The sequence below is a fragment of the Heloderma suspectum genome, chromosome 3 (assembly GCF_057233095.1).
Source record: "Heloderma suspectum isolate Gila_16-S chromosome 3, 16-S_ref, whole genome shotgun sequence".
In the NCBI taxonomy this organism is placed as follows: domain Eukaryota; kingdom Metazoa; phylum Chordata; class Lepidosauria; order Squamata; family Helodermatidae; genus Heloderma; species Heloderma suspectum.
Window position 1 is genome coordinate 151,048,450 of NC_139460.1, and position 23,934 is coordinate 151,072,383.

At 46.3% G+C, this 23,934-nt stretch overlaps 1 long non-coding RNA gene across 2 annotated transcripts in view; it reads left to right on the forward strand.

The window, feature by feature from the left end:
• The first annotated feature begins 133 nt into the window (after window positions 1-133).
• The window catches only part of LOC146350328 (uncharacterized), an 87,201-nt gene continuing 63,400 nt past the window's right edge, over window positions 134-23,934 (forward strand). Inside the window, exon 1 of one of the 2 annotated variants that reach the window (XR_014789256.1) lies at window positions 134-506. This is a non-coding gene — a long non-coding RNA (uncharacterized LOC146350328). The remainder of the gene's footprint in view (window positions 507-23,934) is intronic. The other variant, XR_014789255.1, reaches the window with a different exon arrangement.

Genomic DNA, 23,934 nt, shown 5'->3' on the forward strand with positions numbered 1-23,934 from the left:
CATCCAGTTCAAGAGGAGCTTAGATGACATATTCTATTAGCATCGTTTGCTGAAAGGCCTTGACAAACAGCACACATCACAATAGGTCATTGTAATTACAACAATATCTTTCTTTGTAGTGATTTGAAGGCACAGTATGAATAAAGAGAAAAATGCATTCAGCAACACAGAGACAGAAAGCAATATTAAGCCATAATTGAAAAGGATGTGTTGCTTGGAAACTGCTGAGGATACAGCTTTGTTTCAATTGAAGAGAAATATAAAATAATGATTAAGAGTTTAAAACACACACACAAATCTTTCCTTCTCTCTGATGCAATCAATGTTTAGAAGTAGTGACACAGAAAGTGCACTTTGTACTTCAGAAGCACAAAGCCAGCCAACATCAAAACATACACTGAGGTTATCTAGAGAAGACTTTACCGGACTATTCAGATGGAGCTGTTAGGCTATGAGGGCAAGCATTAAGGATTGGGCGTAAGAATGAAGAAAAACGAAATGAACTGGTGAGTAATAACAGGGTTTGGGGGGGGGATTTTGTTTTGTTTTAAAAGAATGAATCTAATTTTAGGTGACGTGCACCATTGCTTTTTACTTTTTTAGGGGAAGGGGTTGGCTGTGGAATAGCAATTGGTTGGTAGTTGGAATTTCTTTCTAATGCTTATACCTGCTCTCTTTCTCAGGAGCTCAAAACAGCCAAACAAAGCTTCAGCAGTTGAACTGCATCATTTTATATAAGTTGGATTTCAAGTGCTGGTATTAAGGTTGCTTCTAGACAGAGGGTTCCTGGCACTATCAGTCAAAAGGCATTGTTAAGCTATTCTATCTTCCCTCCTTAATGGAGCTTTTTTAGTAAGAAAAATGACAGAAGAAACAATGGGAAAACACGAGAAAGTTATAAATGGAAGGTGACATCTGTACTCCCCCCTCCACCTAGAATTTCAAGTTTAGGCAGGCTGACTGATTGGTTGATTCATTCATTTTATTGCATTTATTATATTTCTATACTGCCCAATAGCTGAAGCTCTCTGGGTGGGTCACAAAAATTAAAATACATTAAAATACATTATATAAACTATAAAACCATTCACATAACGACATAGAGCAAATAACGCACAACAACAACAACATATATCTAAAACAATTTAAAACCATCAGCCAGAGACAATCAAGAGACTCACTATATGCTGGCAAATACCTGAGAGAAGAGGGCAGTTTTAACCTGGTGCCAAAAAGATGACAATGTTGGTGCCATGCGGGCCTTGCCAGGGAGATTATTCCATAAATGGGGAGCCACCACTGAGAAGGCCCTCTCCCTTGTTGCCGTCCCCAGAGGATGCTCCGGAGGAGGGCCTTAGATGCAGAGCATAGTGTACAGGTTCATGCCAGGAGAGGCGTTCTGTCAGGTACTGCGGTCCTGAGCTGTGTAGGGCTTTATAGGTCAAAACCAGCACTTTGAATTGGGCTTGAAAGCATATAGGCAACCAGTGCTGTGCAAGTGGGCCAGAATCAGTCTTATATGTTCAGACCTTCTGGTCCCCATTATCAGTCTGGCGCATTTTGCATAAGCTGCAGGTTCCAAACCATCTTCAAAGTCAGCCCCACGCAGAGTTCGATGACACAATAAAAGCCTAATGTGGAAGCCCATCTGCCATTAGAGCAGATGTAGGGAACCTGTGGCCCTCCAGATGTTGTTGGACTACAATTCCCTTAATCCCTGGTAATTATTCATACTGTCTCAGGCTGATGGAAGTCCAGCAACATCTGGAGGGGCACAGGTTCCCCACCCCTGCACTAGAGGGTTGATGTTTAACTGTAGGGCTTTATAGGTCAAAACCAGCACTTTGAATTGGGCTTGAAAGCATATAGGCAGCCAGTGCTGTGCAAGTGGGCCAGAATCAGTCTTATATGTTCAGACCTTCTGGTCCCCATTATCAGTTTGGCGCATTTTGCATAAGCTGCAGGTTCCAAACCATCTTCAAAGTCAGCCCCACGCAGAGTTTGATGACACAATAAAAGCCTAATGTGGAAGCCCATCTGCCATTAGAGCAGATGTAGGAAACCTGTGGCCCTCCAGATGTTGTTGGACTACAATTCCCTTAATCCCTGGTAATTATTCATACTGTCTCAGGCTGATGGAAGTCCAGCAACATCTGGAGGGGCACAGGTTCCCCACCCCTGCACTAGAGGGTTGATGTTTAACTTTTTAAATATATAGTTTAGATTTCATTGGATGGAGATATCTATCTATCTATCTATCTATCTATCTAATATTCACTTTCATCTGTCAAGATCTGTGAGGGGTGGGTATGCAATGGGTATTTGTCTAAATAAATGTTTACCTTGAGGAACATTCCTGATTTATGAAAATAAAAGCATGACACAGCCAAAGTGAAAAACAGCTAGGATACTACCAAAGTGGTCAAGGGCTTGGAGCACCTTCTCAACAAAGACAGGCTACAGCACTTGGAGCTTTTTAGTTTATGGTGGGGAGGGGATGGCTACTAAGGAGGGATATGACAGAGGTTTATAAAAGTACATATGGCAGGGAGAAAGTGGAAAGAGAGAACTTTTTCCTCCGTGTCTCATAACACTAGACCTCATCACAGTGAACTGATTGGCAGTAGACAAGGGAAAGAATTTCTGCACACAACGTAATGGACTTCACTACCACAAGATGTGGTGAAGGCTGGTAGATTAGATTGCTTTAAATAGGGATTGGATTAATACAGGATATATCTACCAGCAGCTAATAGCAGCCATGATGGCTAAATGTAATCTCCATCTTCAGAGGCAACAAGTTGCTGGGAGGTGGTCACATGGTGGGAGGTGACTATTGTCCTCCTGCCTCCTTTTATGCTTCGCTAGAGTCATCTGGCCACTGTGAGAAACAGGATGCTGGACTACATGGATCTAGCAGGACTTTATGTTCTTAGGATGCAAAGATAGGACAATATAGGGTTGACTGCAATAACATTTCATTAGATGAGAAATGTGATTTGCTAAATCTGGAACTCAGCTGAAACAGCACAACCACAAAGTATTTTATGTACACAGCAGAATCTGTTAATTTGTAATGAGTTATGCTATTGAGGTTTGTGCTCTCATCAGGTTCAGAGTATGGACTTGACTTGTGTAGCTTGTAAGGCAGATGTGTCGAACCTCTTTCAGCCTCAAGGCCAAATTCAATTGTGTTAGACTTGAATGCTAAAATAATGAATGAGTTTATGAAAACAGACGACTGTACTATCCCATGCCATAAGACCTCTTTCAGCCCCAGGGCTGAATTCAGTTTTGGAGAAGCTCTTGGGGACCACATTCCACTGGTGGGCAGGGCTGAAGGCAAAAGGGGCAGGACCAAGATATGAAAAATACCAGCCTATTTTAGCTTAACACTTTTACTGCCAATAACTAAACCTTAGGAGAGGCATTTCAGCCTTTTAGATTGTCAAAAGCCAGGAAACCATCAATCAGCAATTGGGGGAAAGGGGGTGTGGCCAGGGAAGTGGGTGTGGCCATTGGGGGAACCACAGAGGGCCGATTGGGATCCCAGGTGAGCTGGATTTGGCCCAAGGACCTGAGGGTCAACACCCCTGTCAACAGGCTAAACATTTCCTAAATGCTCACCAGAATGATGTAGTTTTAACTGATCTCCTAAAATTCAAAACCAAGCAGGTCTACTCTAACTCTCTGGAGGGAGTCCCAGAATACAGGTGCCACCACTGAGAATCCCCTCCTACTCATGCCTAGGAATGTCAAGAAATCCATTTGGGGGTGGCATTTGTCAAGAACAACGGGCTGGTTTTCTGAGCCATCAAGCTAGGCCCAGCAAGCACATATGATATAACCACCTGTGAACAGTTACCTCACTGTAGCTCCCAGTCCCTGGTGCTCAAGGTCAGGCAGGCAGAGACTCTGTTAACTGGGACAGCGAAAACAGCTGGACTTGGTGGGAAGACTCTGCCTCTTCTGGGGTGGGGTGAGAGGCTTGGAGTCCAGGCCTAGGATTGGCTGGGGAAAATCTGCCCTGGGTTGCCAGGGCTGGGCAATGAAAGGAGTCTGGGCAAAGGTGTGGCTGTCTCCCCTCTTCCTGGCCATATTCTGATGTGTTAAGCTGCTGGCAAGGATCCTATCCAGGGAGGCCTTTACTTTGGTAAGGTATAGGTAGGATAGCCAGTGCTTTATTGTTTTGCTTGGTTCTACTGTCTTCAAGGTTATCTGAATGTAATACTTCATGTAAGCTTTTATCCCCCTTTTCCCCTGTACCCTTTTAATAAACCTTTATTCAACCTTAGTGTGGGGAGTGCTTCCTTCTGGGTAAACCTCGGTGCTAAGTCCAGTGACAGCTGGCTTGTGAGGGTGGATACTAGGTTATCATTTGGGGAAGAGACCTGAGGCGATCTGGCCTACCTTGCAGGGAGGTTGGTATTAGTTCCAGTCTTCCTTCACAGAATTTGATGGGTTTTCTTGGGTTCGGCCCTCCAGACTTCATTCCAGATCCTGCTGTGGTGCCCAACTTGGACTGCAGTGAGTCAGACCAGTTCACAGAGTTTCCAGGCATTTTACACATATGTTTTCTCCAGGTTCTGCAATTTACACAAATTTCTAAGCAGTCACCGAATTTGTGCAATTTGTTCAGAAATTTGCGTAACTTGTGGACCCTGCATGAAAAAATGTGCAAATCAGCTCCTGGAGTTTGGGGGGAAATTCCCACAGCTCGGCTCGCAAATGCAAATCAAGTCATACATGCCACAGAACTCGGTTGAGTCAAAAAAGAACCAGCTTCCCCAGCAACGCACATCCCTACTTGTGCCAGCCAACCTAACAGCAGACACCTTTGGCATTTGCAGCAAGGCCCATCTGATTATCCCAATGCACAAGGGCCATTTTGAATTACACCCGGAAGAAATTGCACAGATGTTTGTTAATACTAGGGCTGTGCAGGGATCCCCGGATCCACCTTGAAGGCTATTTCAGGGCTTTGAGGCGGGCCCAATTCACTTTGGGCTGATGCGAGCAGCAATAATCCGCTTTGGCCTCTAGAGCCAAAGCAGGATTTGGGTGGCCGAATCCTGATTCACCCCCCTGCCGCACCACACAAGCTCCCAGCTCCTTACCTGGGCCAGCGGGATGAGCACTGGCAGCCATCTTCCTGGTCCAGGAAGGAGGAGGAGGAGTCGCTGCCACCACTGCCTGCTCCCAGGCCCTTGGGATACACCATTTTAAAAATGGCAATTCCCTGGAACAGGAACATGGCTGCCAGCGCATGTCCTGAGGGAACAGGTAAGGAGCTGGGGGCTGGACGGCGGCAGTGTGGCTGGGCTTCCGGATTTCTCCAAAGTGCCTCTGAAGCACTTCAGAGTAGGGGTGCACGAAAGTCACTTACCTGGTCTCGCAGCTTGCTTCGCGGTGGGGGGGAGGCGCTTTGCTGCTCCCCCCGAAGTTCAGGCCGGGGGGGAGGCTTCCCGCCTCGCCCGGCCGAAATTCAGGCCAGGGAGAAGCACCCCGTCTCCCCGGCCGCGAACTTCAAAAGAAAAAAAAAAAACCTGTGATAGGCTACGTAACGATTAACGTAGCCTATCACGGCTGACTTTGCAAATCTAGCCGTGATAGGCTACGTTAATCATTACATAGCCTATCACAGGGGCGTGTGTTTTTTTTTTTACTTTGCTTGTAATGGCAGCGGCGGCAGCCGGTCGAAAGACCGGCTGCCGCCCCCACCCCTGACAAAGACCTCCCGAACCGCCGCCGGGACCCGCCGCCGGGAGGGACATTCGTGAAAGGTAAGTCCCATCCCGGGGGGGGCGGGGGGGCTGAGAAGTTCTCCCCGAACAACCTTCGGAGGACCGAATGCATTGGCGCTCGGCCCCCTGAAGTTTCAGGGAGAAATTTTCCCCCATCCCTAGTTATCGCAACAAAACTTGACTATACTGAAGATGACACGTTACCTGGGCAATCTCTCCTGGCAGTTTCATATAGATGCTAAAGGGCATAGACACCTCACATGGGGAATTCATGGGGAATTCCCACCACCACCACCACTACCTGGGACTTGTCTGTCTGCTAAGAGGAGAACCCACTGCAAAACAATGGGGCTGATCACATGTTGCAACAGCCCACCATGACTTAATTTATCCACAGGGGCAGTTTCATCACTCTGAGTGTCCGCAGGCACTATTTTTGCATGGTGCCTGCAGGTGCCTGGCTTGCATGTTGTGCTAACCCAGGTGGAAGAGCTGGTTTGATTCTTCAGACATTCTTCAAATAACCCATGCTTTGTTTTAGGGCTACCTGAGGGTTGTTTAACCCTCAAACTACCCCTGCCACCTGGGTTTGCATGGCACGATAAGCCATGGCAAGCCGGGTCCCCCCAGGCACCATACAAAAATGGCGACCGCAGGTGGTCGGCATGACACAGAAGCCCCCATCGATAAATTAAGCCATGGCAGGCTGTCATGTTGTGCAAACTAGGCCAAGGTGGCCTAGGTTGCCACAGCTGATGGCATTGAAAGCAGCTGAGAAGTCCAGGAGAACAAATAGAGTTACACTCCCCCTCTCTATCTCCCAGCAAAACGTATCTTTCCACCTGGATATTGACCTTTAAATACAATGAAACCACACTGAATACAGCTTATTGCAAGACACCATGAAATGTGAAGATCTTTTAAAAATAAATAAATTAATTAAAAACGTGGTTGTTCAGGCAGGCGTTTGGGGTGGGTTAGGGTATTTTAGAAATGTGATGTTTTTAATGTTGAATTTTATTGTTTTGAACTGTTTTTAATGTTGTACATCGCCCAGAGTGGCTGGGTGACCAGCCAGGTGGGCGATTAAATAAATAAATAAATAAATAAATAAATAAATAAGCAAACAAACAAACAATACTAGCCAATGCCAAGTTTCTTCAAGGAAAGAGAATGAGTTTACAGCTCAATTTGCAGATAATCCAGGCCCAATCTACACTCACTGTTTGTCACGGTTCTGAAGAGTTTCCACCCCCCCTTGGTACACATGACGTTCACACTATATCATTTCCGAGCCGCAAATTTTCTTTGACCTGTTATCGTATTCATTTCCCTATACCGTAATATACAATACAAGTAGATTTCCATTAATGTGGTCCAATGTTTTGCTTCGGGTACTGGATAGGCGTGGTGTGATTCGAAACCTGTCCTTATATGGTTGATCTCATATTTCCCTACTAGCTAATCACAGCTCTCAACCCCTCCATATGCTCTTTGGGCAGCTTCTAGCATCAGTAGCTCACTTCCCTGTGTGTTCACCCATAGTTCTCTCTCCTCTCCGAGCTAATTTTTTTTTTTTTAATATAGTACTTTATTGTCTTCGGATCTTCAAAGAATCGGAGAGTGTCTAAGGACAATCTAACTACATTCCAGGCAGGCAGCACCGGTCCCGCTTGCACAGATACACACACACAAACACTGAAAAAAGGAGTGGATCTACAGATGTGTTTAAATCCATTCTGTCTCTGTTTTGTGCCTTGTTGTTGTTGTTGTTCAGTCGTTCAGTCTTGTCCGACTCTTCGTGACCCCATGGACCATAGGACGCCAGGCCTTCCTGTCCTGCACTCTCTCCCGGAGCGTGCTCAAGTTCATATTCATTGCATCGGTGATGCTATCTAGCCATCTCATCCTCTGCCGTCCCCTTCTCCTTTTGCCTTCAGTCTTTCCCAGCATCAGGGTCTTTTCCAGAGAGTTTTCTCTTCGCATTAGGTGGCCAAAATATTGGAGCTTCAGCTTCAGTATCTGTCCTTCCAATGAGCACTCAGGGTTGATTTCCTTTAGGATGGACTGATTTGACCTCCTTGCAGTCCAGGGGACTCGTAAGAGTCTTCTCCAGCACCACAGTTCGAAAGCATCAATTCTTCGGCGCTCAGCCTTCCTTATAGTCCAGCTCTCACAGCCATACATTACTACTGGGAAAACCATAGCTTTGATTAGATGGACCTTTGTCGGCAAGTGATGTCTCTGCTTCTTACTATGCTGTCTAGGTTTGCCATAGCTTTCCTCCCAAGGAGCAAGCGTCTTTTAATTTCATGGCTATAGTCACCGTCTGCGGTGATCTTGGAGCCCAAGAAAGTACAATCTGTCACTGCTTCCATTTCTTCCCCTTCTATATGCCAGGAAGTGATAGGGCCAGATGCCATGATCTTAGTTTTTTTAATGTTGAGTTTCAAACCAGCTTTTGCACTCTCCTCTTTCACCCTCAACAAGAGGCTCTTGAGATCCTCTTCGCTTTCTGCCATTAGGGTGGTATCGTCTGCATATCTGAGGTTGTTGATAATTCTCCCGGCAATCTTAATTCCGACCTCTGATTCATCCAACCCGGCATTTCTCATGATGTACTCTGCATATAAGTTAAATAAGCAGGGTGACAATATGCAGCCTTGTCGTACTCCTTTCCCAATTTTGAACCAATAGGTTGTTCCATGTCTGGTTCTTACTGCTGCTTCTTGACCCTCGTACAGGTTTCTCAGGAGACAGGTAAGGTGGTCTGGTACTCCCATCACTTTAAGAATTTGCCACAGTTTGTTGTGATCCCCACAATCAAAGGCTTTAGCGTAGTCAATGAAGCAGAAATAGACGTTTTTCTGGAATTCTCTTGCTTTCTCCATGATGCAGCGAATGTTGGCGATTTGATCTCTAGTTCCTCTGCCTCTTTGAAACCCAGCTTGTACTTCCGGTAGTTCTCGGTTCGCATACTGCTGAAGCCTAGCTTGTAGGATTTTGAGCATCACCTTGCTGGCATGTGAAATGAGCGCAATGGTGCGGTAGTTTGAACACTCTTTGGCATTGCCCTTCTTTGGAATTGGAATGTAAACTGACCTTTTCCAGTCTTGCGGCCATTGTTGAGTGTTCCAAATTTGTTGGCATATTGAATGCAGCACTTTAACAGCATCATCTTATAGGATTTTAAATAGCTCAGCTGGAATACTGTCATCTCCGCTAGCTTGGTTGTTACTAATGTTTCCTAAGGTCCACTTGACTTCACTCTCGAGGATGTCTGGCTCAAGTTCAGTGACCGCACTATCATGGCTATCAGGGACATTAAGATCTTTCCTGTATAGTTCTTCTGTGTATTCTTTCCACCTCTTCTTAATCTCATCTGCATCTGTTAGGTCCCTGCCTTCTTTGTCCTTTATCATGCCCGTCTTTGCACAAAACGTTCCCTTGAGATCTCAAATTTTCTTGAAGAGATCTCTAGTCTTTCCCATTCTGTTGTTTTCCTCGATTTCTTTGCATTGTTCATTTAAGAAGGCCTTCTTGTCTCTCCTTGCTATTATCTGGAACTCTGCATTCAGTTGGATATATCTTCCCCTTTCTCCCTTGCTTTTCACTTCCCTTCTTTCCTCAGCTACTTGTAAAGCCTCATCAGACAGCTACTTGGCTTTCTTGCATTTCTTTTTCTTTGGGATGGATTGAGTTGCTGCCTCCTGAACAATGTTACGGACCTCCGTCCATAGTTCCTCAGGCACTCTGTCTATCAGGTCTAATCCCTGAAATCTATTCCTCACCTCCACTGTATATTCATCAGGGATATGATTTAGGTCATACCTGAACGGTTTAGTGGTTTTCCCTACGTTCTTCAATTTAAGCCGAAATTTTGCAACAAGAAGCTCATGATCTGAGCCACAGTCAGCTCCAGGTCTTGTTTTGACTGACTGTATAGAGCTTCTCCATCTTTGACTGCAAAGGACATAATCAATCTGATTTCGATATTGACCATCTGGTGATGTCGATGTGTAGAGTCGCCTCTTGTGCTGTTGGAAAAGAGTGTTTGCTATGATCAGCGTGTTCTCTTGGCAAAACTCTATTAGCTTTTGTCCTGCTTCAATTTGTACACCAAGGCCATGCCTGCTTGTTATCCCAGTGATTTCTTGACTTCCTACTTTAGCATTCCAATCCCCTATGATGAAGAGGACATCTTTTTTTGGTGTTAGTTCTAGAAGGTGTTGTAGGTCTTCATAGAACTGATCAACCTCAGCTTCTTCGGCCTCAGTGGTTGGGGCATAGACTTGAATTACTGTGATGTTGAATGGTTTGCCTTGGATTCGTACTGAGATCATTCTATCATTTTTTAGATTGTACCCCAGTACTGCTTTTCCCACCCTTTTGTTGACTATGAGTGCTACTCCATTTCTTCTAAGGGATTCTTGCCCACAATAGTAGATATGATGGTCACCTGAATTAAATTCGCCCATGCCTGTCCATTTGAGTTCACTGATTCCCAAGATGTCGATGTTCAATCTTGCCATCTCATGTTTGACCACCTCCAGCTTACCTTGATTCATTGATCTGACATTCCAGGTTCCTAAACAATATTGTTCTTTACAGCATCGGATTTTCTTTTCACCACCAGACACATCTGCAGCTGAGTGTCCTTTCGGCTTTGGCCCAGCCGCTTCACTCTTTCTGGCGCTACTTGGAAATGCCCTCTGCTCTTCCCCAGTAGTGTATTGGACCCCTTCCGACCTGAGGGGCTCATCTTCCAGCGTCATCTCTTTTAGCCTTGTGATACGTTCCATGGGGTTTTCTTGGCAAGAATACTGGAGTGGGTTGCCATTTCCTTCTCCAGGGGACCACATTTTGTCAGAACTCTCCGCCATGACCTGTCCGTCTTGGGTGGCCCTGCACGGCATAGCTTATGGCTTCACTGAGTTACGCAAGCCCCTTCGCCACAACAAGGCAGTGATCCATGAAGGGGTTGTGCCTTGTTAGGCATCTTTAATCCAGTCCATGTTTTCTGGACCACCGTTTGCAAACTTCAGGAGGTGCATTTTCCTGTGCCTGCACCTTTTCAAGGAGGGAGGGAAATCCCATTGAAAGCAAATTCCCTTCAAGGAATCTTTCTGATCTGGAGGTGACAGAAACTGCCTTTCCCACCTGAAAAAGGAGACCTCCCCTGCCCCCCCACCCCCATCAAAGCACAGAACTCATCTTTGTCCCAGTATGCACACTAAGAATCCCAGGTCTGCTGCTTCACCTCAAATGGTGTGAAAAATCAAGAGGATCCTTTCCCTGAATCCCTGCTTTTGCACCATGGCTGTGCCCATGAGTGGCACATCTGTGATTTTCCTGGTTCAGTCCATGGAGGCAGATGTGCTGTGTGATATGATGGTGTTTGGGGGTATGTGTCTTGTACAAATCATGAGGATCACTGGGGATCCCTGCCTCAGATCCCTGCTTTGGGGCTGTGGCTGCACACACATGGTGGTTTGGGGGGTCTCTCCTTTAAAAATCATATGAAATAATGAGGATCCCTTTTTGATTTCATGGATCCTTGTTTTACTTTCTTTTCAATGGGTTTACTCAATGTGTTTACAGCCAATGTGTTTACTCAGAACTAAGCATTGCTGTGTTCAGTGGAATCTCGGAGAAAGCTTGTGAAATTTACAGCTTAAGCCTGTGTATGTCCACTCAAAAGTGAGACCTGTTGATTTCAATGAGTTACTCTCAGGTAAGTGTGCATTAGATTGAAGGCAAGAATGATATCAATGGGTGTTTTTCCTCTGTGCAGGCAGCCTCCCAGCAAACAACCTTTCTGGAATGCCCATGAAAGGAACTGGAGCCCTTTTATGGAATTCCAGGAACTGCACCTTCTCCGCCACCTCGGCCAGCGTAACACAAAGCAGAAGCAATACTGTCCAGTTTCATTCCAGAGAGGCTTCACTGGGTCCCCGCATACACGCACACACACACACACACACAGGAACACACACACACACATGCAGAATAAAGGGAAGACTGACAGGTAAAAATACAGCCATGTACAGATTCTGATCTTCATACCATGCAAAAAAAAAAAAATACAGCACATTGAAGGAGCAGTCTCTCCGAAGCATTGAAGATTCGAAGAGTTAAGCTGGCAGGAAAAAAAAATCAGTGGGGCCAGGTCCCGAAACAGTTAATGCTGAGGTCCTTAGAACAAGGAAGGGGGGACAGGGGGCGGGGAATTGGGAGAACCTCTGCTACCCACTTCTACCACATTAAAGACTCTCCTATTGAACAGTATGAATCAAGGTTATGGTTTCAAGGAAGTACTGAAATGGGGAAATGGACTGAGTGTGAATTATCACGTTTTAATACGATTAGATTAACAGTGATATTCTACCGGCTTCGTTGCAATTAAATGCTAAATGTAGGGATGTCAGAGAATTCCGCCACGGAGCTCGGTGAGGCCAAATGCCAGTGCATTCGGCTCCCCGAACTCTGTGGCGGAACGGCCTGCCACCCCCCGCCCCCCCGCAGATCCCCCCCGGGACGAGACTCACCTGGGGCGGATGTTCCGGGTGGCGGCAGTGGCGGCAGCGGCGGCATCAGCGGCAGCGGCGGCTGCGGTGGCTGGTCTTCTGACCGGCTGCCACCGCCGCCATTTGCAGTCTTGTTGGGTTGTGTGTTTTTTTACAAGACGTGATAGGCTACATAAAGATTTATGTAGCCTATATCATGGCTGGGTAAAAAAAAAACATGTACGCAAATGGCGGCAGCTACAGCCGCCGCCATTTGCGTTCCTTATTTTTGGCCATCTTAGTCTACATAAATATTTACATAGACTATGATGATGAAAATACAGGGGAACGCAAATAGCGTAGTGGGCGCTATTTGCATCCCTTTTTGATTCATCGTTTTAGCCTACGTAAATATTTATGTAGGCTAAAACGGTGAATCAAAAAGGGATGCAAATAGCGCCCACTATGCTATTTGCGTTCCCCTGTATTTTCACCATCATAGTCTATGTAAATATTTATGTAGACTAAGATGGCCAAAAATAAGGAACGCAAATGGCGGCTGTAGCCGCCACCATTTGCGTACATGTTTGTTTGTTCTTTGTTTTTTTACCCAGAGCCCTCTGCGGCCGGAAATCCGGCTGCGGATGGGTCTGGCCTGGGCCTGGCCAGCTGCTCCGTGGAGCTGCCGTGGAGCACAGCTGGCCGTGGAGGATTCCGGGGGGGAGGAACAGATCGCCTCCCCCCCTGTCGAGGATTCCGGGGGGAGGGACGGAATGCCTCCCCCCCACCATCAACATAATCCGCAGAAAGGTAAGTGACTTTCGTACATCCCTAGCTAAATGTAGATTGCCCCCCAGTCATGTGAGAGATGGTCTTTCCCAGTGATGAGATGTTTTTGAACTGAGGATTGCAGCAATATATTTGAGATCTTTTATCACTTTTATTCAGAGTTCATCCATGATGTGGCTGGCTAGTAAATGCAACTGATTTGCAAGGATAATAGAAATAAGGCTGTGTGCTTTTTGTATGAAAGGATCCATGCTGATCTGCATACATCTGGCAGAATGGGATTTCCCCAGCTATTAATTGGGTCAAACGTATAGAATGAAGTGCTATCAATCTGATTAGGAATGTTATTTTTCCCTATGACACTGCATTTACAAAAGCCGCCAGGACCAGGAGTGAAGGTTGCTGCTGCTGCTGCTAGGTGAGTATTTTAACAGGTCGTATTTTGCAGTCTAGAACGATCAGCAGTTTTTCTCCATTGTCTGACCAAATCTCGGCGTTTTTCTTTTCCAGGGAAGGGATAACTGCTGCCATTTTTCAGCAAAATATGCCAAATATTTTCATTTGTTAAGAGGCACTCGAGATTATGCAAGATTGTGTTCTTTTGCTCCTTGCTTCATTGCTAAGCTAAAGCTGTTTTCCAGTTTCTTGCTACTTATTCATACTACTTAAACACACACACAATTGGACTAGAGTCAGCTAGTAAAGGAGCATATAGAACAACACCTTGAATATGAATCCCTGGTAAGACTCTGAAGTACTGAATCAACTTCCTAGATGTCATATTTTTATGCCCATCTCTAACGACCACCATTTGAAAAAAAATATAGTTGTTATTGCTCAATCAGTAGCCCTATTTGGGTGCTCTAGCCCCACCCACCTCCCCATGCATTTGCATTACCCTGTACTTGTGTAGGGTGCTGGTCTGCAGAGGAGTGCCTCCTGTATCCATGGAGGCGCTCCACAGGATTAAAAACCCTGGGGCCACTACTGGGAGCTGGATGATGGCAACTCACGAAGCTGTTTCTCCTTCGTTTTCCCTCCCCTCAGGTCAAGATGGTTCTACAGGACATAGTATAGGCAGTTGGCCACTGACCCTGAGAGCATTGCTCTACCACAGCCTTCCCAACCTGGTGCCCTCTAAATGTCTTGGACCTCAGCTCCCTGCATACCTGACCTTTGGCCAAGCTTGCTAGGGCTGATGGGAGTTGGACACCAGATTGGGGAAGGCTGCTCTTCCATGTAGGAATCATAGGTCCACAGCAGAGGTTCTCAGAATCATTCAGGTGGTTTGTGGAAAGGCTGACAAGTACAGAAGCAGAATGAATGCTGAACCTGACCTGAGGCTAAACCTGGCAAACATTACAGACAACTTCACAGAACCTTGCTCACAAAACAGGCACATCCATCACATTAGAAAGTCAAAACTCTGCTTATTAAAATATGAGTTATGTATGCACTTTGTTTTGGGAACAAAAAAAAGTTTATTAAGTGGTCCACTGAGATGCCCAGCAATTTTCAAATGGTCCACACACACAAATAAATCTAAAATAAAAAATTGAGAACTGCTGCTCCGCAGTATTATCAAGACAAAAACAGATTTGAGCATGAAATGGTAAACTGCCTTTGTGATCTGGTGTAAAGAGAGGGTGGGGATGATAAGAATAGATGACAAGAAGTCTGCAAAGGTCTGAGTTTTGATTCAAACCTTCTGACCAAGTAGAGCCTAAACTGCCCCACAAAGGTTTGACCTACCAGTTAAAGTCCTTGAAATCTGGTGAGATTAGCCTGGGGCAGGGCCAGCATCAAGGGTAGGCATGGTTGGGCACCTGCTGGGGGCCCACAACTGCTGTGGCCCACTGAAAAGAACCCCCTGGAGTTGCTTCTCCTCCTTACCATTGCAACCTGTTTGTTCACCTGCCTCTCACTCTGGCCCAGACAAGGGCGGTGGTGAGAAGAGAAGTAGCAGATGCCACTGCCTACTTGCTCACTGCTCTCTGCCTGTCAAGCAAGGAAATGACAGCAATGATTAGAAAGAGGAGGAAGAGCAGCAGCAGCTGATTACTGTGGCAGTGAGAACGTAGACTCATTGAGGGAGGAGGACCGTTGAGGGCCCTCAAAAACCAGAAGCCAGCACTGGCCTGGGGGGTAGTGAAATAAGCTCCCCCTCCCACTTCATATACATGCACAAGTACTGTTTATCAGCAAAACTCCCTTTCCTGATCTCAAGCAAAAAGCAGCTGAGACCATGGATGTGTTGATATTTTTCCAGACAAGTGGAACTTGGACCAAATAACATTCCCTCCCCTTGCCCACACAACTTCAAACAAGATATGTAACACTGCCAGGGATTTTGTGGCCATGTCTAAATAATAGCACAATGGTATCTTCTTCTAATATGTACCAGTTGATATTAGGGATGGACGAAAGGGACTTACCTCATCCCGCAGCTTGCTTCGCGGTGGGGGGGAGGCGCTTCGCTTCTCCCCCCAAAGTTCAGGCGAGGGGGGGAGGCACCCCACCTCGCCCGGCCGAAATTCAGGCCGGGGGGGGAGGCGCCCCATCCCTCGCCGGCAAAATTCAGGCCGGGGAGGAGCGCCCCGTCTCTCCGGCTGCGAAAAACAAAGTAAAAAACAAAACAAAACACACACCCGTGATAGGCTACGTGACGATTTACGTAGCCTATCACGGCTAGATTTCCAAAGTCAGCCGTGATAGGCTACGTAAATCATCATGTAGCTTATCACGGGTGACTTTGAGAAAAAAAAAAGCGCGTACGCAAATGGCGGCGCCCCATGGGCACCGCCATTTGCGTTCCTTATTTGGACAGGGGTAGTCTACGTAAAGATTTACGTAGACTACGGCGAAAATAAGGGAACGCAAATAGCACACACACACTACCCTGCAGTCTTGGTGATGCTGCTACACCCCATGATCTGGCCCACTGCATACTAAATGGCTGAGAAAAGATATCAACAGTGTCCTTTTCATCTGTTTCTTTTATTTCATGTTCAGTGGATAGAAGCAGAGGGTGTCCCAGTAGGTTCCTGTCAGAAGTGAAAGATGGTAGTAGCTGTCTTTACATCTGCCACCGCAACTGAAGGCATGTAGACCCGGCTGACAGAGCTCTTGAATTTGCCTTGAGGATGGAAATGGTGAAGTTGTCATCTAACTATCTTTAAAGTATTTTTATTCCTCAGCCTCCCTGTGTCTTAGGCTGCTTTTATGCCAGCACGACTCAGTGGGTCTTGTGTTTGCTGTCACAGTGATGAACTCAAACAGTCAGGCTGGCCTGGATATTTTCTTATATAAGCAGTTTATTAGGACTATTAGTATACAACCCACTACCAGTGTAATCTTTATTTGCATATCCAGTTTCATAACAGACCCATTTTTTTATTTGATGTTTAGCTGCTATTACCTGCATGTTGCCACAGAAGTAGGCAATCTTGGCTCACAGATTTGTATGATCTGACAGGTTTACCATAGTTTTTAAACGGTGAAAAGGCTAGGGATGTACAAAAGTCACTTAACTTTTAATGAAATGTGATTCGAGGTGGGGGGGAGGCGCTCCGTCCCTCCACCCCCCCGAATCCTGGCCAGCCGGGTCTGCAAATGGCAGCGGCCGTAGCCGCCGCCGTTTGCGTCCCTGCAGTCAGCCATGATAAGCTACGTAAATGTTTACATAGCCTATCACGGCTGAGTAAAAAACAAACAAACCGCGCATACGCAAATGGCGGCACCCATGGGCACCGCCATTTGTGTTCCTTATTTTGGCACGACTAGTCTACGTAAACATTTACGTAGACTACAGCGAAAATAAGGGGAACACAAATAGCGTAGATGTTCCCCTTATTTTCGCCGTAGTCTACATAAATCTTTACGTAGACTACAGGGACCAAATAAGGAACGCAAATGGCGGCTCCCTATGGGGGCTGCCATTTGTGTACGCACCTTCTTCTTTTTTTTCAAAGTCACCCGTGATAGGCTACATGACGATTAACGTAGCCTATCACGACTGACTTTGGAGATCTAGCCATGATAGGCTACGTTAATCGTTACGTAGCCTATCACGGGGTTTTATTTTGTTTTTTACTGCACTTGTAATGGCGGCGGCGGCAGCCAGTCAAAAGACCGGCTGCCGCCCCCGCCCCTGACGAAGACTCAACGAACCGCCGCCGGGACCCGCCACCGGGAGGGACATTCGTGAAAGGTAAGACCCATCCGGGGGGGGCGGGGGGCGGAGAATTTCACCGCCGATTTCGGGGGGCCGAATGCGTTGGCACTCGGCCACCCGAAGTTTCGGGGAGAAATTCTCCCCCATCCCTATTCTTCATCATAGCCGTGATAGGCTACGTAAATACTCACGTAGCCTATCACGTCTAACGCAGGGACACCTTTTGCGTCCCTGCAGAGGCCATGATAAGCTACGTAAGTATTTACATAGCCTATCACGGCAAGCCAAAAAAAAACAGCATACGCAAATGGCGGCGGCTACGGCGGCTGCCATTTGCATTCCCTTTTTTTCGCTGTTTTAGCCTACATAAATATTTACGTAAGCTATTATGGTGAAAGAAAGGGGAACACAAATAGTTTAGTGGGTGCTATTTGCGTTCCTTTTTTTTCCACCATAATAGCTTACGTAAATATTTACATAGGCTAAAATGGCGGGGAGGAAGGAACGCAAATGGCGCCCACTACGCTATTTGAGTTCCCCTTTATTTCACCGTAATAGCTTACGTAAATATTTATGTAGGCTAAAACAGCAAAAAAAAGGGAACGCAATTGGTGGCCGCCATAGCCGCCACCATTTGCATATGCTGTTTTTGGTTTTTTTTTCCGGAAGGGTGCCCAGCGGCCGGATGTCTGGCTGTGGTTGGCCCCAGCCGGCAGCTCCGCGGAATCTCCATGGAGCGGAGCCAGCCGGATTAGGATTTCAGGGGGAGGTGTGGCACGCCTCCTCCCCCACGAATCACCCCGTCGAAAAGGTAAGTGGCTTTTGTACATCCCTAGTGATAGGTTATGTAAATATTTATGTAGCCTATTACAGAAAAATAAAGGAACGCAAATGGTGGCCACTACACCATTTGCGCCCCTCTCTTTCGCTGTAATAGCCTACATAAATATTTACATAGGCTATCATGGCCAAAAAAAAAAGGGAACACAAATGGCGGCCACCGTAGCCACCGCCATTTGCATTCCCTTTTTTTTGCCGTGATAGGCTATGTAAATACTTACACAGCCTATCACGGCTTCTGCAGGGATGCAAATGGCGTCCCTGCATTAGCTGTGATAGGCTACGTAAATATTTACGTAGCCTATCACGGCTATAGTGATGAAGCGAATGGCGGCCACGGATGCAGCCACCATTCACAAGTCAGCACGAATGGCAGCAGGTAGGTATCCCATTTCGCATGCCTTTTGCGGGGGGGGGACAGGGGGCTTCATTCTGCCACAGATTTCGGGGGGGCGAATGCACTGGCATTCGGCCTCACCGAGATCCGTGGCAGAATTCTCTGACATCCCTAGTTCAGAGGCACTTTACATTAGGATTCCACATGTTCCTTTACCAAATATTGTTCCAGGAGTGAGCCCTCTCTCATATTAAGCTTGAAGCCCTTAAAATGGCATTTGAGAAGATAATATATTTTCTGTGTATTTCTTAGGATTCTCAGTTTTTTCTTTAAAAAAAGTGGTTATGTTATGTAACTAATAGCAACATCACAAAGACTGAAATGAAAGAAGTTTTCCTCTTTAGATTAGGCTTGCTATCTATCCCCCCTCCCATACACACATGCTTTGGTGAGTTACAGAAATCAGAAGTGCTTCACTTCTAAGAGGAAGGACATTCTGTACATTTCAGGACCAATCCTAATAAGGGATGGGTAGCTGTAAACTTTAAACAGCTTACTTAAATTTAAATGGCTTTCATAACCATTAAACTTTTGAGCTTTGAGTGACTAGAGGGGGTGGGGGAGGCTAAATACTACAAACGCCATCCACATGTTCATGAATGCATGGAGGAGTTCTTGCAGGCTAGCCACACCCATCCACTACCAGAAACATGCATAGCCTTCCTACTCCCAACAAACATCCATAGGACATTCATGAGAAAGAGTTCTCCAAGAAAACAGTGAACATGCAGACAGCTCCTACACTTGAGGAGTGGCCTTGATTGGGCAGGTTCTCCAGATGTTCCTTGGGGAAGCAGTGGGCAAAGCTAGTTCACATGGCCCCAAGAACCCCTCTGTGTGTTCATTGCATGAGTGGAGGGGTCCATATGAATCCTCCTTATGTGGGACTAGGGATGGCCGTCATGGGGAAATCTAGTTTGCTTTTGGCTCAGTGAGTCAATGGAACCTCGTGGCACCCCCAACATGGCAAGTATTTGCAAGCTGAGTGGTAGCTCAGTTCCCCAAACCCAGGAACTTTCTTGCTTTTTTTATCCATGAGCTGCAGTTTGTGCAAAATTGCAAGTATAACTATTTGTGGAAATCGCAATTTGTGCAAAATGGTGGCCATAAATAGCATAGTTTGCGCAACATTGCAGGTGTAAGTGACCATTTACGCCTGCAATTTTGTGCAAATTGCACTATTTACAGCCACCATTTTGCACAAATCACTATTTCCATAAATATAACCGCAATTTTGCACAAATCACAATTTGTGCATTTTTAAAAAAAAACAACCACCAGAAAACCACAAGCTTGCCCAACTCAGTGTGCATAGACTTAGGCAAGTCCAGGGATCTACAAGCCGGAGTCTGGGGGCTGAACTGGTGAAAACTCTCTGAGATCCATCCCTGAACCAGATTTCTCCAACATCCCTGTGTGGGACATAAGCCAACCAAACTCTGTTCCCATGGGGGAGAAAGCCATAGTTCAGTAGCAGAGCACATATCTGCATGCAAAAGGTCCTGGCATCTCCAAAAGGGCTGGGAAAGATTTCCATCTGAAACCCTGTAGACCTCTCCCTGTCAGAGTAGACAATACTGAGCTAGGGATGTCAGAGGAATCCGGGGGGGGGGGTGAAACTTGACGAGCTTCCTTTGGTTTGTGCACCCGATTTTGATCTGCTTTCCACTGTGGATCCTGAATCAATCTGCATTGAGTTGGGTCAGTTTGTGGATTTTCTGTATTTTTTAGCTGCACAAATTACGGCTGCAATTTGCACAGATTTCTATTTGTGCAAGTTATGGCTCAACACACACAAAAACCACAAAAAGTTCCTGGAGTTCGGGAAAAACCTGCAGCTCAGCCCAACAACACAAGCTGAGTTGAGCACACCGTGGAACTTGAACAGAAAGAGAAATGGATTTCTCCACAAACGGACCTCCCTATACTGAGTTAGATGGATCAGTGTGTAAGGCAGTGTAAGGCAGCTTCCTAAGTACCTCTATATGTGCCCATATTATTGCCCTTCCAGATCACTGCCTTTATTTTATTTTATTTTATTTTTTGCCTATTTATGTATTTATTTATTACATTTCTGTACCACCCAATAGCTGAAGCTCTCTGGGTAGTTCACAACAGTTAAAACCACAAAAATACAAGATGATAAAATATAATCTCAAAATTTAAAAGTTTAGAACTACAGTATAAAAATAATAACCAAATAGAATCTAACAGTGGTGCAAACAGTTAAAATATAGTGCCAGATTTAGAACAGAAACTGAAAAAATTAAAATGCCTGGGAAAATAAAAAGGTCTTTACCTGGCCCCAAAAGGAGCACAATGTAGGCACCACCAGGATAGATCCTCTCTGGATAGCTCATTCTATAACTGGGGTGCCACAGCAGAAAAGGCCCTCTCCTTAATAGCCACCCACCTTATTTCCTTTGGCAGGGGCTCCTGGAGAAGGACCACTGAAGATGATCTTAGGGTCTGGGCAGTTGTGGACACTTCTTTGGGTAATCTGGCCCCAAGCCATTTAGGGCTTTGAATGTTAATCCCAGCAGCTTCAATTTGTCCCAGAAACAAACTGGCAGCTAGTGCAGATGGAAAAGTACTGGCCTAATATGTCCAGTCCCCATTAACAATCTCGCTGCCCTATTTTGGACCAGCAGAAGTTTCTGGACCATTTTCAAAGGCATAACAACCCTTGACATCAGGAGCTGAGGCTTTTTATATTCCCAAGGTCGTAAGCAACTGAAACTAACAAACAAGCTCCAGGCTGCTCAACAGGTACCAAGGAGCTGAGGCATGTATCTCCTCCTTAGAAGACAGAAGACCCTGCCACAACAATTGGCAGCTTCATCAAGGGCATTGAGAAGATTCTTGGAACTTTGCTGGCTAAAGTAATTGATTTGGAAGGCTTGGCAAGAAGGAGGAAGAAGGAAAAGGTCTTGTGAGTTTCATAGAAGTGTATGTGAAGGATCTATCACAGCTACTGCCAGACTTCAGCCTAGGTGCTGAAGTCTGGCAGTAGCTGGTACTCTCCCAGAGCACCCAACCTGGGACTCTCCCAGGGTCCATGCTGGCTGGGGATGATGTGAGTGGTGGTCTAACACATCTGGAGCATATGAGGGTGGGGAAGGCTAACCAAGATGCTGAAAGAGCCCACAGATCCCTGTCAGAAAATCTACCGTCCAGTCCGGTGCTGGACAACAAGCTTTCTCTCTATGAGATTCCTCAAATTCTCCACCAAAGACAGCATTGTGACTAAAGGACTGTGTCAAAACAATGAATTCAGAGCTTGCAACAAATTCAAATTACTATATTTCACAACTGGGCAAAGGGCAGTGTTGATAAGAGAGGGGCATTGTGAACTAGCAAGAGCAAAAGGAGTGCTCTGTTTGCTTGAAAGCCAAAATTAAACTGGAATGCTTCACTAATGCCAAAACTGCTGACCAAAATGTCCAGTATCAGCATCACGCTTGAGTTACTACCATTATATCCCTACTCTATATTGCTGACTTTGCATCTGTATCCTAAGGGCAGTGCCGGCCAAAGATTTGAGGTGCAGCAGCTTTGGGGCAAGATGCCTTGGTTGGGGCTCTTTCCACTCCCTTGCTCTCCCTTGCTCTCCAATCCCAATTGCTACCCGGAGAGAAAGGGCAGAGAAGTGAGCAAGCACTCCCAGCTGTTGTTCCTTCTGCGCACTTCATTCCTTCCTGGTGGCCTCATTCTGGACCACAGATAAAGAGCAGATGAGCAGGTAGCAATAGCAAGAGGGGCAGCCACCAACAAAGCCATGGGGCTCAGGTGGCCAGCAGTGGGTCCCTGCTCATGTATAGACCTCAGCATATGCCCATCAATAGTTATTTATTATTACATTTATATCCCACCTTTTTTTCTTCTTGCAAGGAGTTCAAGGTGGTTTACATGATCCCACTCGTCTGCATTTTATCCTCACAACAACCCTGTGAGGTAGGTTAGGCTGAAAGGCAGTGACTGGCCCAAAATCACCCAGTGGGCTTCATGGCTAAGTGGGGAGTAGAGCCCAGATCTCCCAAGTCTCAGTCCAACAGTCTAACCACTACACCATACTGGCTCTACACTAATGTAGGGGTGTACGAAACCCCGCTTACCTGGTTCTGTCAGGTTCTGCTGGTGGGGGGAGGCGCTCCGTCCCTTCCCCCAGAATCCCCGCCGGGGACGGAGGCGTTCCGCGCCACCCCCAGGAATCCTGGCCGGCCGGCTCTGCTCCGTGGGGATTCCGCAGAGCCGCCGGCCAGCTCTGCCAGCAGCTGGACATCCAGCCCCTGGCTAGCAGGGACGCAAATGGCAGTGGCCATAGCCGCCACCATTTGCGTCCCTGAATTCAGCCGTGATAGGCTACGTAAAGACTTACATAGCCTATCACATCTGGGTTAAAAAAAAAAGCATATGCAAATGGCGGTGGCTACGGCCGCCGCCATTTGTGTTCCTTATTTTTGGCCGTCTTAGTCTACGTAAATATTTACGTAGACTAAGACAAAGACAAGAAAGGGGAACGCAAATAGCGTAGCAGGTGCTATTTGCGTTCCCCTTTATTTTCACCATCTTAGTCTACGTAAATATTTACGTAGACTAAGATGGCGAAAATAAGGGGGAACGCAAACAGTGTCCGCTACGCTATTTGTGTTCCTCCTTATTTTCACCGTCTTAGTCTATGTAAATATTTACGTAGACTAAGACGGCCAAAAATAAGGAATGCAAATGGCGGCGGCCATAGCCGCCGCCATTTGCGTGCGCGTTTTTTTTTTTTTAACCCAGACGTGCTAGGCTACGTAAGTCTTTACGTAGCCTATCACAAATGTGGGGGGGGAAACAGACTGCAAATGGCAGCAGCGGCGGCAGCTGGTCGGAAGACCAGCTGCCACCGCCGCCGCAGCCGCCGCCGTCTGGAACATCCGCCCCAGGTAAGTCTCATCCTGGGGGGATCCGCAGGGGGGCGAGGAGGCAGCCTGTTCTGCCACGGAGTTCGGGAGGGCGAATGCACTGGCATTCGGCCACCGAGATCCGTGGCGGAATTCTCTGGCATCCCTACACTAATGCCAGTGTGTAAAACCAGCTCTGCCTAGGAGAGATAATTTATTCCACTCTAGGATTGTTCACTGCCACTTGGGTATGCCATGAATTTGCCTGTTTTGTTGCTTGATTGGTACTAATTATTAGAATGAAGTTGATTCAAGATGGCTACTACTCTCATGGCCATGAACTGAAGTTTTGCATACCTCTTGTTTTCCATACAACAGCATATTAGAAGACCAGGTGTGACACTTGAAACAATAGTGTTACCAAATACATGTATTATCTGATATATCTCAGGTGGGTTTTTCTCAGTGAAAGTTGGGATTATGGACATGGGACTGACATGGGATTGTTGGGACGGAGTTGGTATGAGGGTGGCAAGGAGTTGGTTTGGTTTTCTGAAATCAGCAGTGCAGCATTGACAACATTGTTATTTCATGTCTT